Raw genomic sequence first — 16,525 nt, forward strand, 5'->3', positions numbered from 1 at the left:
TTTAAGAATAGTCAAATTGAAACCAAAGCCCTGCTTTCTGCTCAGAGAGGGACAGGCTGGAAGTTATTGCTGCAGGAGCTTGAGACCAGTGCTATGGCCGAGTTCAAACAAACCACCTTCTCTCCCTCCCCGTCATGAATAAATTCACGTTCCATACGCTATTTCCTAAAAATCCAACATGGATATTTGAAGCTGAAACGTACTAATGCACAGCAGAAAACAGGAAAAGTTTCTTGCAGAAATGGATTAATTGTATTGTACAGATGCATAACATGAAACTTCAGTTGCCTTTTTTGAAGCCATGAATTTTCGGTTAGAGCTGAAGGCAAAAAAAGTACAGAGTAGATGATTCAAATGTCTTAGTATGCTAATTATGTACGATATAGCCGTCTTTCCATGCTCTTCTCTCGGAGGACTGCAGGAACAATGGCATGCTTCCCAACACCTGATGTTTCAGTTCTTTTTCTAATCTTTTTCTGTGTTCCTTTTCATGCTTTCGTGGGGTCAGAAGACGTTTGAGATCCTTTGTGCGCAGAAAGCAGTGTAAAATCGGTCATGGAAACGAATGCTGAGTGCACTGGTTAGTGGGGTGGGAATCTAGAAGAAAGTTTTATTTCATTTACTTGCACTGCAGTAGTGATGAGGAGCGGCTGTTCCGGACTCGGCACTAGAGGAGGAACACACACAGAAACGAAAGGTGGTCTCCTTCTCCAAAGACCTTTTATTTTATTGACAGCAGGGGGGTAACCTGGACATCCCCAGTTTGACCTTACTTTTCTGGCTGCTTTATGGCTGGGGAAATGGCCGAGCCTTGAAGTCGATGCAGAAATTTTGTTTTGCAGACTATTTTGTCTTTGGTGTCTTTGAAGGTTCCAGCTGGTGTTTCTGGCTGGCCTCACCCATCCCTTGGGAAAAACATTAGGTCATTCAGACTCCGTTTGCAAGGGCACTGAGCAGGGTAGAAGGCAGCAGTTATTTTAAGCTTCTACTGACCAAAGCAGGATTTTAGACAATAAAAAATACTTGTGTTCTGCTGCCCGTTACCATCAGTTGTTCAGACTCAAGGTTTTATATCATCTGTTTGCAAGTTACCATGCAAGAGGAAAAAATTGGATGTGGGAGTATGTTTGTGCAATTCTGTGCTTTTGGTAGGTATTTTTAAATCCTTGGGAAAACCTGTCTGTGACAACTGTATGAGGTAATGCAGTATATTGACATGCTTTGGGTTGCGCTGAAACTTTCTGATAGTGAAAGAAACACGTGGCATGCTCTCCCTCACGCTGAATTGCTGCTGTAGCTTGTTGTGTGTGTTGATAGTCGTGTCTTTTCACTTCTGAGTTTTTCCTGTGTACAGTGCCTCAGAATCTGGGGGTTTCAGGCTGTTGCAAGGAAGGCTCGACTATCAAAGATGAGCTTAAACAGTAAAAAGCAGGCGGGGTCAGCGGTCAGCCTGCTGTACCAGGTGTCTGACCTGTGCTTGGCCCCTTCCTTTGCCTGAGTTAGGGCTGGCAGGTGTCCTCCTGGTGCCTCCAGTTCTTTCCCGTCTCTGTTCATCTCTCTGCTCTGTTGTGAGCTTTCTGGAGCAGGGACTCTCCTCCTGTCTCCAGGCAGTGCCTTACTCGGGTACGGCCCTGATCTCCTCTGGACCTCCGTGGGGGCTGCCGTAGTATGAGAATAACAGCAATGATGAAAGTGTCCTTAAATGCCTTGTGACACACATGCAGCTCAAATTCCACTTACGCCAAAGGAAAATATTGTGGGCAATTTAATCCATAATGCAGGGAAATGGCAGGGAATTTTAAAAATATTGCAATGAAGAGCCACTAGTTCCAGAGGTATGGAAACGGTGGGATTGAGCGGAGTTCTATGTAGTTTCATTCACATCTTTTTTTCGTTGGTTGGTTTTTTGTTTGTGTATTTTTTTGGGTTTTGTTTAGGTCACCTGCTGATGTAATTTCAGGTTTAGCAGAGTCTTGATCCAGGAGTGGAATTTAAGGGCAGAGAAGGGAATGTTTGCAATTAGCTACTTACATGATAAACATATATATCATAGTGACTGATCTATCTATCATAATATGATTTCCATCACTTTGATATATTTGGGTGATATTGAGGGGAGAGGAAGCTTTCTTTCCCTGAAAACTGAATTTCAAGTGCACGTTAATGTTGCTTTCTGTCCTTCCAGTCTCCTCCCTGGCAGAGTGTAAAGTTTGTGGGGGAAAGTAGCTTTAAAGCCATCACCGTCATTCCCTTGCATCTTGAAATGTTGCTTGCAGCTGCCATCCTACAGATAAAAACTTGTTTCCTGAGCCAGCAGGACTGCTGTTGGAAAATATGATGCGTTCCCTTTTCCCGGCGCTGAGAATTCCTCTTTCCCTGTGGGTGAAGTCCAAGCACCCTTTGGGTCCCCCGTGAGGTGGTGACTGTGGCTACGGGGCCCGTTGTGCTTGCTTTTGTGTAGTGCTTGTGGCATGGCTATGTATTTCGTGTAAGAGTCATGTCTTGGGAAGAGTAGCGGCAAGTGCTTACTATTAAGAGCAATCTCCAGAAAAAGAGTAAATACCAAGTCCCTCAGGGAGAAGATGCGTTTCCACTTTGTGGAGGAGTTCCCGAAGTCATGCTGAATGCTGGCAGTGCAAGGTGAGGGGACTTGTCTGGCTGCTGTCTGGCCTGGGGGAGGCTTGTAGTGCCCCATTTCGGAGTTGCTGAAGGCTGTGGGCAGACTTTTTTTAAGAGTCTGTAATTTTGGAAGCTGAACCTGTGAAATTTGAAATGTGCCTTGATGTTTAGAAATGGGACTCGGTCCTGTAACAGTCTGAACCTGAAGAGAGAATTTCAGGTTTGGTGCATAGTTAAATAAAAAAAAAAAAAAAAAAAAAAAAGAAAAAAGCAAAAAGAAAAGGAATAACTTCCAGAGCTGTGAGCTTGGCTCGGCAGTGCTGGAAGGTGAGCTCTCAGAGAAGGGAGGTCCGCATTGGTTCTGAGGTTTGCTGGTTTGTATGTATGATGTTAAGCAAGTAACTTATCTTCTGCTTGCTGTTTTTTGTGGCTTTTTCCTTGTTTAAGAATGGATGCTTGAACTAAATGTTTGCTGAAATCCTGGTTTGCTGGGAGATCTGAATATTTGCCAAAATATAAACATCAGTGACCTTGGAATTTGGAGCCCTCGTTCAAGGAGCTGGGAAGGACGAGGTCTCTGCTGAGATGTTGACCGTGACTGTGCGTAGCAAAGCGTGCAGCAGGCGAGCACTGCTGGAGCTCTTTGTAGCCGAGCTTTAGGATCCTGCCTAACTTTTTAAGGATATTCCTTGATGCACAAGCTGTCCAAAGTAGTCCAAAAGAGGGAAAGTTTGCTTCCTGAATCAGGAGGGGAATATTGCTAAATATGTTGCAGCATAAAGGCCATCTCTTATTAACGAAATTAGAAGGGAAGTTTGCACTGAAAAGAATCCCTTGAGCTTCTTTTAATGAAATGTGAGGAACATCTTTAGTGCTTTCTTTAGATGGGATTGCTGGTGAAAATGCAAGAGCTTGGTGGCAGGGCCAATGAGAACTTGTTTCAGGTGCAAAGAGTCTCCTTTCTCTCGTTCCTTCCCATCTTCAGCCTCTTCAGTGGTGTGTGGCTGTACTCTTCCTGCTCCAGCTTTGCACAGCACCCAAGTCTCCGTAACAGAGATCATGCACTACCAGAATATGGCTTACTGCACACCTTCGCTAATGAACTGGAGATCCAAGTCTAACCAGCGTGAAATGGAAGAGACTGAAGCAAATCTTCCTACCTACCCCATAAAACTACTATTTTCTTTTCTATCGTGAAAACTTGAATGATGTTTCTCTTCTCTTGACTTTTATAAATGATGTCTCCATAAGCAGCGGTCTCCTCTTCCATAGATAAGCCTTTGATCATTGGTTTTGCTTTGGAGCAAAGCGCCTCCATTGCAGCGGGAGGGCAGTTGGTATGAAGAACCGATCGATACTGGCTTTTTTTTAGCATTTCTAGTTTCAGAGATTAAATATTCTACTAGACTTTATGATTTGAGGTCATTTTAACCTCCTACCTCTGGGCTAAGACAGCTCATCTGCCTCTCATTTTTCAGGCTTTGTTACATATGTATTTGAAGCCATATGCAGAATAGTAAAACCTTGTAGCTCTCTTATGGTAGCAGTTAAAAAAGGGAAGGAGCAATGTAAGTGCCACGGGCTGTTTGACAGCCAGTACTCCCCCAGCTTCTGATCGGAATTCAAAGTAGGTTTACACCATTTGCCTTCCATCCTATGTTACCACATTAGTGGTTAACCTCAGCAGTACACTCCCATATTATTATTATTTTCTTTCAGGAAAATTGCCCAAAGAAAATTAAGTTCAAGTTGTATCAGGCAGATATTTTTTTTTTAAGCCCATAAGGGGAATTCCTTCTGAAGGGGGCACTTATGGGGAAGGAGGAGAGGCATAAACCTTACCTAAAAGAGAAGTAAATCAGGAGATCTGTCTCTTCCCACAGACAGCCGTGTCTGGAAAACGGTGATGGTGAAAGAGGCTGATATTTGCCCTCCTTTTCCTTTTGCACATCTTCTGATGACATTAGCCAGCCGAGATAAGTGAAGAATATTAATTCTGGTGCTACTGCAGTGGGAGTTTAACATGTAAGCTACCAGTTGCTGAGGGTTCCGTGGCACTTAAAACCCAGGCCTCCTTTCATTTTACTTTTTCAATAAACTAATCTTGCCTACCTGAAATTCCTCCTCCTCATCTTTTCTTTCTTTGTTTCTGGTTATTTGGTTTATCATTACAGCAGTGGTTGTGTTTTGCTCCGGAGATGACTGTGTAGGTCTGACCACGCTGCAGCCGATAACTTTATTTGCTTTGGAAAGCAACTGGGATCCTTTCGGAGTAAAAGTCTGCGTGAATGAACGTGCTTTCCCGGTTTTGTGTGCGTGTGTATATACTTTGTGTGGCTTAGTCTGTGTATATTTTTGTACTTTTTTTTTTTTATAACAAATGCATACATGATGGTTTCAAGGTTTCTTTAAGGGGCATTTTACAGGATGAGGTTGGTGCTGGGAGTGTGGTGCTGGTGTGTATGCCCCCCTTCTTTCCTGAGCGGTTGTTAGCATTCAAGTAGCAAGCCCTTGTGGATGAGTGTTACTCACCAGACCCGAATGCTGCACAGAGGGGCAGGTGGTTTGTATTGATACATATTTCCATTACTCTTAAGCTGGATTCTGATTTCAGCAGCCAGGTTTCCGTGTCCTGAATTGGTTTTGGTGATAGGAAAAGCTTACTAGAAAAAGTGATTTGCCGTGCATTTCTCTTCCCCCTAAAGGAACATTGTCAAGAATTGCAGGGGAAGATTAAGCACTTAGTCTTGCTCTCCTAATCTGAATTGTTCTGTGAAAGCTTAATTTTAAAGAGTGTGCTCCTGAACCAAATTTGCTGTTCCCCACTGGCAGTCAGTTTTGAAAGCGTATCTATAACATACACACAGGATGGTGAGGAGGAGTCATTTTAACCTCTGCCAAGAGGAAAACACAACAGTTGGGAGAGGCACAATGTAATGATAAATATTTTATTGACATGTTCCAAACATATTGGATGTAAATTTACACACTATCTGAGATTTGTTGAGTTTCCTTGTGAATTTTTATGTTCCTGTAAATCCTGGTTCATTAGTTGGCTGTAAAGTAACAAACATCTGAGCCAGCAAGGAAACCTGTGTTAGCTGCGATGGGCAATAATAACCGCTCTGTGAAGACAACCCCCGGCACCCTCTGAGCTCAGCTCCCCCTTCTGTGCGCCTTGGGAGGTTCTGGCACGCAGGAAGGCAGTGCATGAAAGCCCTGTTGGCTTGGTTCCTCTCCAAAATGCAGGGGAGATAAAATCCACACTTGCGTAAATGAATGAAGGATGGGTCAGTAGGCGTAGAAAATTATTTTCTGGCTCCTAAAAAGGGTAGGGGGTCTCCAAAGAAATTGAAAGTCAGATTTCCTCTGTAAACTTAATTTGAATGATAAACATCTCCATTAGATGGGCAATAAAAGTTTTTGCTCTTGCAACATTCTGAAAATGTTTTCTGATACTTGTCCTTGGATGTTGGCTTTCTAATTGGTGATTATTAAAAAGAAAAAATAAATCCAGTTTTGGGTGTACAGTTTGGGTCCAAAAGGTTACACAGCATTTATTTCACTGCAGTTCTTGTAAAATTCATTTGCTGGAGTATTTTGAGGCTTTTGTGATTTTTCGTCTATCTAATTAGATTTCTGGGGCTCAGAGGACTTAGCTAACTCTGCCAGTTGGGCGCTGTCAGAGCTGAGTCTTTGATGCCATGAGGGATCCAGAGGCAATAATGATATCTGTATTTCAGTCGTTAACTGCAGGGGTTTGCAAGAGCAAGTGATTGGGAAGCTGTGGCTTTCCAGCTGAAGGTGGCCCGACTGTAGCTGTTGCTCTCCTAAGTTGGGGTGGTGATGTGTGTGTTTGTGTGTTCATTCATTTCATAGGTTTTCCAGGAGTTCTATCTTCCATTCAAATCCCAGGTTAAGAAAACAGCTTTTAAAAAATAAACAAAATGGGCTTGTCTGCCGTAGTGAATCTCCTCTTTGGAGCCTCAAAATAACTGAGGCGTTGCTAAATTTTTTTGAAAGATGCCTCTTTAGAAACTAAGAGCTTGGGTGTGTGAATAAATTACTGGGAGGAAGGAGGTGCCTGAACCTGGTGCAGAACATCGCCCGTTCCGGGGCGTACATGTGCACACACATCGCTGCTGCAGGGGTGGTTTAACTAACCCCGTCTGCAGCCACACCTTCCAAATACCAAATCCACAAACTTCTGTCTCATCCCCTCAAGAGAGCACGACGTGAAGGATTAAGACTTCAGTAAGGCTTTCAAGAACAGGCTGGAACACCTGTTCTGGTTAAAATTTAGATGCTGATTTGTTAAATGTAAATTTTCTAATGTTTACTGAGTTGCCACAGGAGGTAGGCAGGAAATCTGTATAAACGTGTCTGTTATCCTTCATTTAGTAGCATGTCATGCATTATAGGTACCTAGTGATAACCCGTTTGTTCATCTTGTACATAGTTTACTCTGGTGCTTTTTTGAGCAAATGTTTTGGAGACTGCGCTCCTTGGGGACAGCAGCGCTCGTCCCGCCAGCTCCAGCCGCAGCACCCCGCAGGGACAGTCCTGTGCCAGCAGTAAAGTGTCCTGCTGCTGTACTGCAGTTCTCCTGCTGGCTGAAGTGCAGTTTTAGGTGTGCGAATGTCCATGACAGTAATGGGAGAACAGACAATATTACTCTGGAGGCTGCTCTTTTGCTACCTAGTACCGCTAACAGAAATACTGTTGGAGTCCTACGCTGTTGTCTTTTTACCTACCTTCTTTCAGTTCATTTTTTTTTTCCTCATTGTCTCTCATTAGATTGGCTGTTGGATTAGATGCTAGTGATTACAGTCTCCGGCTCTGCCTTTTGGAAGGAGGACCTTCTGGGCAATCACAGAAGAACAAAACAATTGAACTTGCCAATAGCCGTAGAAAACGTTGCTTGAAGGAAACAGGAAACACAAGGCATCCATTATAACTTTTGCCTACAACCTAGGTTAGAAATGCTGTGCATCGTACAGTGTCTGTCCCCGTGCCCACCTGGGATCCTGTGTAGTCCTGTCGAGGATACGAGTTCACATGCTGACACCTAGGAATGTAGTTCACGGTTAGATCTGTAGCTCACCAAAGAAAATGACTTAAAAAATTCTGTTGGGGAGGATAAAGGGAAAGATCAAAAGGAGCCAACCTTTTGTCATCTCCTAACAAGCAAAACACTCTTCTCAAATGTTAGTTATGGAAATATCCCTTTTCACAGAAAGAAGTGTAGTCCCCCCAGCATTGTCTGTCTAATCCTCGCTTGACCTGAGCACAGGAACTCTTTATACATATGGACTTTTTTTCTCCTGCATCTGCTTTTATCTTGCCTTCGCTCACCTGGCTTGGGCCTGTCTAGTGGTATGTGCAAATGTGCCAATGCAGATGTGATAGGACTTGAAGACAGTTGCAAGATTAGCTGAGCAATGCTATTTTTTTTTTCTATTTTGCTGTTTTAATCTTGGTTAAACCTCTTAGTCAGTGGGTGATTTCCATTTCATCTTGAGTTACGTTGGGCTTCTATGGCTCATTTCAAGCTATAGCTTGCCTCCTTAAACTTCTGATGTAACCCCTATTACTGCATTACCCCGGTGGCTGCTCGCAGCCATGCCTACTCCTGGGTATATAAATATTTTCTATTCTTTGCCTTCATTTGTCAGACATTTGGGTTTGGTATGAGCATGGACGGAAAAGTTTATTCTTGTTTCAAGGCGAAGGCAACAAATGTTTATCTGAATGATCAAAGCAGAATTTATGGGGAAATACAATGGAAACTATTCCTGGCTGTTTAGGAGCTGATGTACAGGAGTAAGCCAAGAGGAACAGAAATGAGTGTACTCAGTTCACTTTTTCTTCTTAAGTAAGACTTCTCCTGGTCCTGTCCTGAACTGCAGTGAGTTTCCACTAAGTGAATGCGCTTTTTTTTTTTTCCTCACGTGTCTAATATTTACTATGGATTTGTGATGTGCAACAAAGGGTTGTGAAAAGCAATGGCCCTACTTCTTGTGATGTGCTACTTCGGTGGAGCCATGGAAGGTGACATGTATTGTGACATGAAAGTGACATGGGAAGTGATGGTATTTTATCATCTAGTATTATTTTATTACTTTTCACTTTCCTCATCCCTCCCCTCTATCTCCTCCCTACCTGCCATGGCTGTGTACCACCGTGTGCTCCAAGGTCGGATGGAAACTTGGCGTTCCTGCGCTCTGGGGCAGCTGTGTCCAGCGATGGTTGCTCCACTGCATTCCAGGTTAATGAGCCTAAACTTGTATTCTCGGGCGTTCGTTTTGTGTCTCATCCAAAGCTTGCTCTTCCTTGGATGAGGGCAGCATGCCTAGCCCACTTGACCAAGCTGTCGTCATTACAGCCAGGTCGCTTATCTTCTTAAGTTCACTCTAATGAAGTGTGACAGCCTGACGAGTTCAGGCACCAGCCGCTGGAAGGGAGCGGGTTCTGTAGAAAGTAGGGGTTCAAGTGTGGGGGTTACATGGCTTTAGCAAATGTATTTCAACACTTTAAAAAGTTACAACTGATTTAACGGACCTGACTGAAGACATGCTTGACACGAAGTTGTAGCAAGTCTGCTGGTACAGTAAGACTGTAACTAAACCGGATTCGTTCAAACAGGCGAACTGTATACCTGTTTTCCTCCGCTCCTTGCATCGGGGAACCTGGTAGGCAGCTGGTAAGCTGATTCTGTGCAGCCTCGGCAGGGTGGTTTGTAACCCTTTCCAGGCCAGACCTGCTTGGAATGGCTTTTCATCTGCAAATGCTTATCAGTGCAAGACCCGGTGGCCTCCTTCTTTGGCTTTGGCAGCCCGTGGCCTCTCCGTCAGAGGACAGTATAATGCCTCTTGATTTCTTGACTGAACTTGATTATTCCTGAGGAAAAATGAGTGTTTGTGTAAGGCTCATTTGGTAACAGAAACCATGGTGTCTCGCTGCTGTTTGTTTTACTGTGAATTAGAATCCATTAACCTGAGCCAGCTTTCTTCTGTCTTGTTGATTACCTGCCTCTGGGGCCGCAGGCGTGAGACCCTCTGCCACCACAGCCTGGGCTGTCACTTATGTTTCACCTGTGCTGGTCTTTCAGTGTGAATACGTCAGCTCTGTCTGTTTCTGCTTTCTTAAATACTTTTCCTCTAAGTTCTTAGTTTTGTTCAACTTGCTGATACTGGGTACACGCCTGTGTGCCCAAGGCAGGAGGATTTAGGGAATACTTACTCTCTTATTCCTTGCAATGGCAGCTTCAGGCTGTTGCTGGGCTGGGAAAGCCCTTCATTCTTTAGATGGAAATCGATGTAGTTAATGTCATGCCAGCTAAAGTTATGCTGTTTTTAGAGGACTGTATGCTGGAAAATGAAAAATTTGTGGAGTTCGAAGGCTTCTGTTGCTTTCTTCAAATTCTGTATCCCCCTCCTTCATGCTGCTTTGTTTAGAGATAGGCCTGTATAGCTTCTGAGATCTTGCAGAACAACATTCCTGTTGTTGTGGAGCTCCTGTAGGCCATTCCCAGATGAATATAAAGCTTACAAGATGCTGAATACATGAAGAGTGTTTTACAGAGTGGGGAGAATACTTAGTGGTGTCTCATATTAAATGCTTTTGTTGTCTTTTTAATGACAACCATAGTAGGTGTGTCAATGGGGAGCGTCGCCTTTTGGTGTAGAAGGAGACTGAGCCAGTGACTGAGAATTGGTAGAGGCAAGACCTGCCCTGTTTGCGCCAGCTGATTCTGCCCAGCACTTTGCAGACCTGTCGGTACAGCAAGACTCTCCGCTGCCCTCGTCGCGATCTCTTGAGTACAGCATCGTACAGCAGCCCATTTTAGCCGGCTGAGCCAAAGGTTAGCGTGCAGCCTTTCCAAATCCATGACCGTACCATCTCGCTCCCTCCCACACTTAGCATTTTGAACAGCAGTGTCCAATTATGGCCAGGAGACGCTGCAAGAGCTTCACAGAAGGGTCATTATTTTGTCACCTAGGTGACAGTTTGTTACCCTGCCAGTTGTCTGGAGTGCAGCAAGGCACTTCACATACAGCTGACATGGTTTGGACACTTTTTAGTGAACAAAATGGGTAGCTGTATCCTTAGCCCTTGTCTCTCAGAAAAATCAGTTTCCAACTGTTGCATCTGTGATGAGGCTGCTTTGAATTGGTGAATTTTGCAGCAGTTGTCTGCTTTGTCTCTTTTCTGCTCGAGAAGGTGACATGAGGAGGGTTGCCCTGATTTAGAAGTGCTTTCAGAAACATCAGAAGGCGCTGGGAGATAGGAAGGTGCTGTTCCTCTTTCTCAGATAGGTAAACTGAGACGCGGTACCGTGACTTGTGCAAAACTGCCAGAGGCCAGCCAGGGATTGCCTCTTAGACTATAAACAGGCTTCTGTGTTTATATTAACATATATTTATAATCCCTCCCTTTAAGAGGGTTCTCCAGACTGTCCACTGTGGATTTATGCTGCAGGTCATGAATCTGAGCTGGTGACTCCTCTTTGGAGATGCCAAGTATAGGTTCAGTTTTTTAATTCTTTTAAGTTAGATTTTTATGATGCACCTTGGTAACTAATGCCAGGGTTTCTTCTTTGCCTATAGCCAAGTACTAAACAACGATGCCTTGCTTCGGGGAAAGAAACTACATCTCTGCTGTGTGCCTCTTGCTCTTCTTCAGGGCTGGATTATGCATGTAGCATTAATGTCGTGTTGCACATAACATCACGTTAAGCGTTTAACAGCTCTGGTTGCCACAGGTTGCGTTTTAAAGGAATCCTCTGCTGTCTCCTCACAGGAGGAACGAGATTAATTTAAAACTATTCCTTCCATTTTAAGCATGGGCTTTGGCAAGGCTGTGAGACCAGGTACGACTTTGCCATGTCTGTCTTGAGCAGCGCCGCTTGTGCCAGCGTTTAGGAGGTCTGGAGTGCACCCATCCCTGTGCTCTTGGTAGTGCGTGGGGGCAAATGAAACTGGTCAAAGAGTAGCCACTGGGAGTAAAGCAAGCTGATAGCACTTGCCAGCTGATTTTTATGAGCGGTCTACCCTCTGCTGCCTCTTGAGTTGTTTGTTAACAAAGGTACTCTCAGCTTGGGGAGTGCACTATAATCCTTACAAGTCATTTAAAGCGGTGTAGGCAGTTAAAGATTAATTTTGCATGCAGTGACCTCTTTATTTTTAACTGCTTTGCCTCCTGCATCTTTAGAAATAACAAACAAATGCTCCAAACATACCAACCCCCTTGGAAGACAATAATTTCATTGTGGCTGCGAACATGACATACATTATATAAATATTGGTGCTTACATGCCTGCTGATCCTTTGTCCTTGGATGCCGAGTCGTCCGGCCCTGCTGGCCGTGTTTTGTAAGAGCTTGGGAGGAAACACAATCAACAATTTAAGACACTGACGTTACTGATTGATCAAGACTGCTTTTCTAGCTTGGTCTGCTTAGCAAGGTGGATATTTTTTTATTAACGTGATAGGACTGGTTTATCTGTTGCTTCAGTTTAGCAGACCACAGCTGCTGTTGCACTTTTATGTATTTGTTTTGATCTTTTCAATGTCTTTATGTTGGTTGTTGCAGGATGCAAAAGAGCTTTACAAACACAGTTCAAGCCTTGTGTCATCTCTGGAAGAAAAGTAACAAAGCCTTATCCCTCTGAAGGCAGGGGGAGGTGGAGGAACGGTGCACAGAGAGACTGGCCTTGTCACACGCTTGTGAAGTGCGTTGCGTTACGCCCCTTCCTCCCACGTGGCTTCTGTGCATGGGCAGCAGCGCGTTCCTCCAGCGCTGCAGTCGTGCTGCTCTTTTAGCTCCAGTGATGGGGTATGGTGTTAAGGAGCTGCAAGTCCCAGTTTTCAGACCCTGCTGGCGACTGGTGCTGGAGGTAGTTTTAATTTCCTGAAGACTACATGTAACTCCAGTGGAGCTGAGAGTTGTTTTCTGCTTGTGTCTGTAGCTAGGCCACGCTGCCTTGCAGGGAATGAAATCTAAATCTCTACACAATCTAACGGTTGTTTCCTAAAATATGAACAAAATCAAAGAATGGAGAATGTGTGGTGTTCAGAGCATCTTGAGAAGCTGAAATATTGACTGAAGTAGCTGAGAGAAAAGCAAGTAGGGGTTTTTATGGTTTTTTTTCTAGATTGTTTAATGTGTTAAATTAATCTTTGCTAGCAAAGCCTTTTAAATTGAGTCAAAGTAATGGTGTATATGTGCTCCTGTAATTGTAAGGTCACTATCTGGATACGGGCACCAGAGAGGATAATTTTTGGTGCAGTATCTTGCTCCTTGGAGCAAAGATATTTTATAAAACTGCGCTGCATGTGTAAGAGAACTGAAATGCAACCTGCATACAGAAACTTGGGGGTGGGAGGAATGTCTGATAGACTTGTTTAACCTTTGAATGCCTCTTGGCTTAATGGCCCTTGGATACTGCTACTTCATGGAAAGAGTTCTAAATATAGTACTCGTTTGTTGTTGAATAATAACTTTAGAGGGTGGATGCTAGAGTTTCCAGCTCCTTGCAGGGTGTAAGCTGTGCAAGAGCTATATACTGTAAATGAGACCCTTAATAAGTATTCAGTCCAGTAATACTGCTGAGCACTGACACAATTTACTTGTTATTTGTAAACATTCAGTTGAAAGTGTGTTTGTCATAAAAAGCTCCCTAAGATGAAACCTGAAGCTCGTTTTGTCCTTAAGATTTGTTGCCTTTTCGTTGCCTTTTTGCCTGGTGTGTATCAGCTGCCAGACATGGCACCTCTCTATCCGCACCTCTACTTGTATTGCTGAAGAGATTTTGAAAATAAATAGAATGGGCAGGAAATGTTTTGGGGAAAGGGGTCAACAAGATCATCTCTAGAAAAGAGAGAGAGGAAATCTAAGGAAAGGTGAAGAAGTTTGCCAGGAGGCCAGTGATGAAGCCGGGGTCTGAAACTCTTGTTTTTCAGAATCCAGTCCTTTAACCAAGATGTCATCCCTTACTGGAAGTTCAAAAACCCTCTTGGTTTTAACCACCCAGTGAGTGAATCTGCTGCCTTTGTTGCTCTGTTCTCCCAGAGCTTTTACCTTAGAAGACCCAGCCATCTTGAACAATTTCCCTGTATAATGCTTGCTTCACTGCTGTTTCATTTCACTAACTTTCACTTGAAAATCAGATGCTTCCCTATCTTTTCTTTTGACTTCCTTATACAGCTTTTCCCTGTTGCCGCTGCTCATTAAATTGTGCAGCTGTGTGTTATTTAACATCATAAAGCGTTTAGAGATATCATTCATATAAAAGGATACAGAATGAATGTGCATTATAATTCTAGTCTCAAGATAGCAAACTTCGATGTGGAGTAGTGACTTAACTTTCATGGCTTTGTAAAAGCTTTTACTTACCCTTTTTATTTAGTGCTTTTCTGATTCTTAATGATTTGTGTGTAGGTAAATATGTTTATAATGCTGTTATTAAGTAATCTGTATAATTATGTACATTAATATAGGTATGAAGTTGTATGGAAAATGTCAGTTATTTTCCTTTCCCCGCGCTCGGCGGCAGACAGTGCGCTGAACTGGATTGCTACCCGCTGGCACCGGTCCCCGCGTGTGCCCTGACCTGTGGTCAGAGGGTTCCTGTTCTGCTGAAAACTGATGCAAACAAAACCACGCACCAAACCTGTGCCCTCGGGGGAGGCAGGTGTGCTCCTGCCAAGGGGCCAGCCGCAGAGAAAGAGGAGACGATGGCAAAGCTTTCTTTTTCAATTATTTGGTAATGAGAATCTTGCTGGAGTTTGGCAACGCAGGTTTGAAGCAGCCATGCCAGCTCTTCTGTATTGTATCGGGTATTCATAACTCATGATTGAAATGTAGCTGGCTTTTGCCTCTGCTTTCTTTTTCTTTTCTCTTTTTTTAAAGCAGGTTACTTAGCATTTGCGTGTCTAGGTTTTCTCTTCTGAGGCATGAAGGTCATGTATTTCTTCTCCAGGAACATGGGGAGACTTTATTGGTGTCAATCACACCAGAAGCCAGGGATGATACCATCAGCTCCGCTGTATCTGATTTTCCTGATGGGCTTTTTTGTGTGCGTGCGTGTGTGTGGTTTGTTGCTGTGTGGGCTTGTTTGTTTGTTTGTTTTTTTACATTCAAATACTCATTTTGGGGCCTAATTGCCATTGTTCCTTCCAGTATTCTGGATCTGTGTCAAGCAGTTTGCCGGTAGCCCTGCAGAGCGGTTTGGGCGAGGGAAGCGCTGGTCTTGCGCAGCTCTGGAAGCAGCAGGGGCACGGCAGCAGCGAGGGCTGTGGTGTCCCTTCTTTCAGGAGCTGCAGCCTTGTTCCTACCAGGGGGGGAAAACCCCTCAGCGTGGTCCCCGGGGTGACGGGTGAACAGGGACAATTCGCTTGTTGGCATGTTTGTGTGTACAAGCCTGTGCACGTTTTCAAGGGTAGCGGAAACTGTCGGTGCAGGATTGTGTCCCACAGGGCAGGGGCTGGTGTTTCCATGAGAGCCGCTTTGCCCATCTTTTGCCTGGCAGTGGAAACGTCTTCCCGGGCAGTGGTGTGTCGGAGACGTCTCTTCCCCACTTTGCTCTGTGTGTGTCGGTTGTATGTCTTACAGAGTGAAAGTAGGATGCCTTTAGGGGAGTGTCCTTGTGTCTTGCAGAACATCTTCGTAATACCTTTTCACATACCCCTTGAATAATCATTAAAAGCATTTTCTCCTTATTTTTCTTCCTTTTTTTTTTTTTTTTTCCCCCCCCAGTATCCTGGCCAAAGCAAATAGGATAAGGAGTTAGAGCAAGCTGAGGCTGGTATAATGTACTAAACCATGACTCTCACAGCAATTAATGCAAAGGAATGAACATTTTACAGTGCCCTGCAGTTATCCTTAGTTCTCAGTGGTAAACTGAAGTAAGCCTGGTATCTATATACTCAGTAGACTAACTGCCATTTTTATTACATTACATAGTTTATTGCTCATTTTTTCTGCCATTTTCAGGCTTCTCTCAGGCTATTCTCCTTCCCCTTTCATAGGCACCCCCAAAGAAGAATATTATAGTTAGCGCAGATGATTTTTGATGCAGTTGAGACTAATACTTGTGCACGGTCTGTACTACTCAACATTTGACCACGTTACCTGCTGCCAGGACTAGAGGTGGCGATGGGAGCCTGGGCCCTTCAGGGGTGATAAAAAGGGAGAAGGTGTGGTTTGCAGAGAATTCACTGACTCGGAAGTGTCTAAGTGCATGCCTTGCTTTAAGCTCAGGGGGGTTCTGCTAACTTTGGTGGAGCTGCTCATGCGGTTGGTCAGGTCTTCATCTCCCTGTGTCCCAAATCTTTTCTCAACGAGCAAGATGTCCCACTCGATACGCTGTACAAATAAATCTGATTATAGCAGCACGCTGTGCCCCGTTGAGAAAGATGAGGTAGCTTTATACTCTTACTACACACATGTTTGGGTTTGGACTTGCATAATAATTTTCAGTAAGAAACTTGTCGTCTTGGTGCTTGTAAGATGTATGTAAGATTCTTGGTACTTGTAAGATTAATGCCAGTTTAGTTTCTTTCCTGTTTAAAAGGTACTAATTGTGCCCCATTGCTCTCCCCAGCTTTGTCTTGGACTCTTTAACTTGCAGTAAGTTTGGGGTACAAACGGTACAGAGAGTAGCACAATGGGGAGCTTGTTTTGGTTGTGGGAACCATGAGACAGAGAAGATCCTGGCTGTCAGCGCCTCCCCAGGCAAGGTTACCCCATCTTGCCCCTCAGCCCTGCCGCTTCCCTGTGTGGAAAGGAGGAGGCGGGAGAGAGCCTGAGCTCTAGGAACTTGCTGCATGTGTATAATATTGCTGTATGAAGAACATCTGTGTGAAAACTTGAAGAAATATACTCTTCAGGCAAGAAAAAGAAT

General features: G+C 44.0%; 1 protein-coding gene across 18 annotated transcripts in view; it reads left to right on the forward strand.

The window, feature by feature from the left end:
• Positions 1-16,525, forward strand: part of MSI2 (musashi RNA binding protein 2) — a 253,693-nt gene that overhangs the window by 35,198 nt on the left and 201,970 nt on the right. The gene's annotated exons all lie outside the window — the stretch shown is intronic.

This window comes from Chroicocephalus ridibundus, chromosome 7 (genome assembly GCF_963924245.1).
Source record: "Chroicocephalus ridibundus chromosome 7, bChrRid1.1, whole genome shotgun sequence".
NCBI classification, from domain to species: Eukaryota; Metazoa; Chordata; class Aves; order Charadriiformes; family Laridae; genus Chroicocephalus; species Chroicocephalus ridibundus.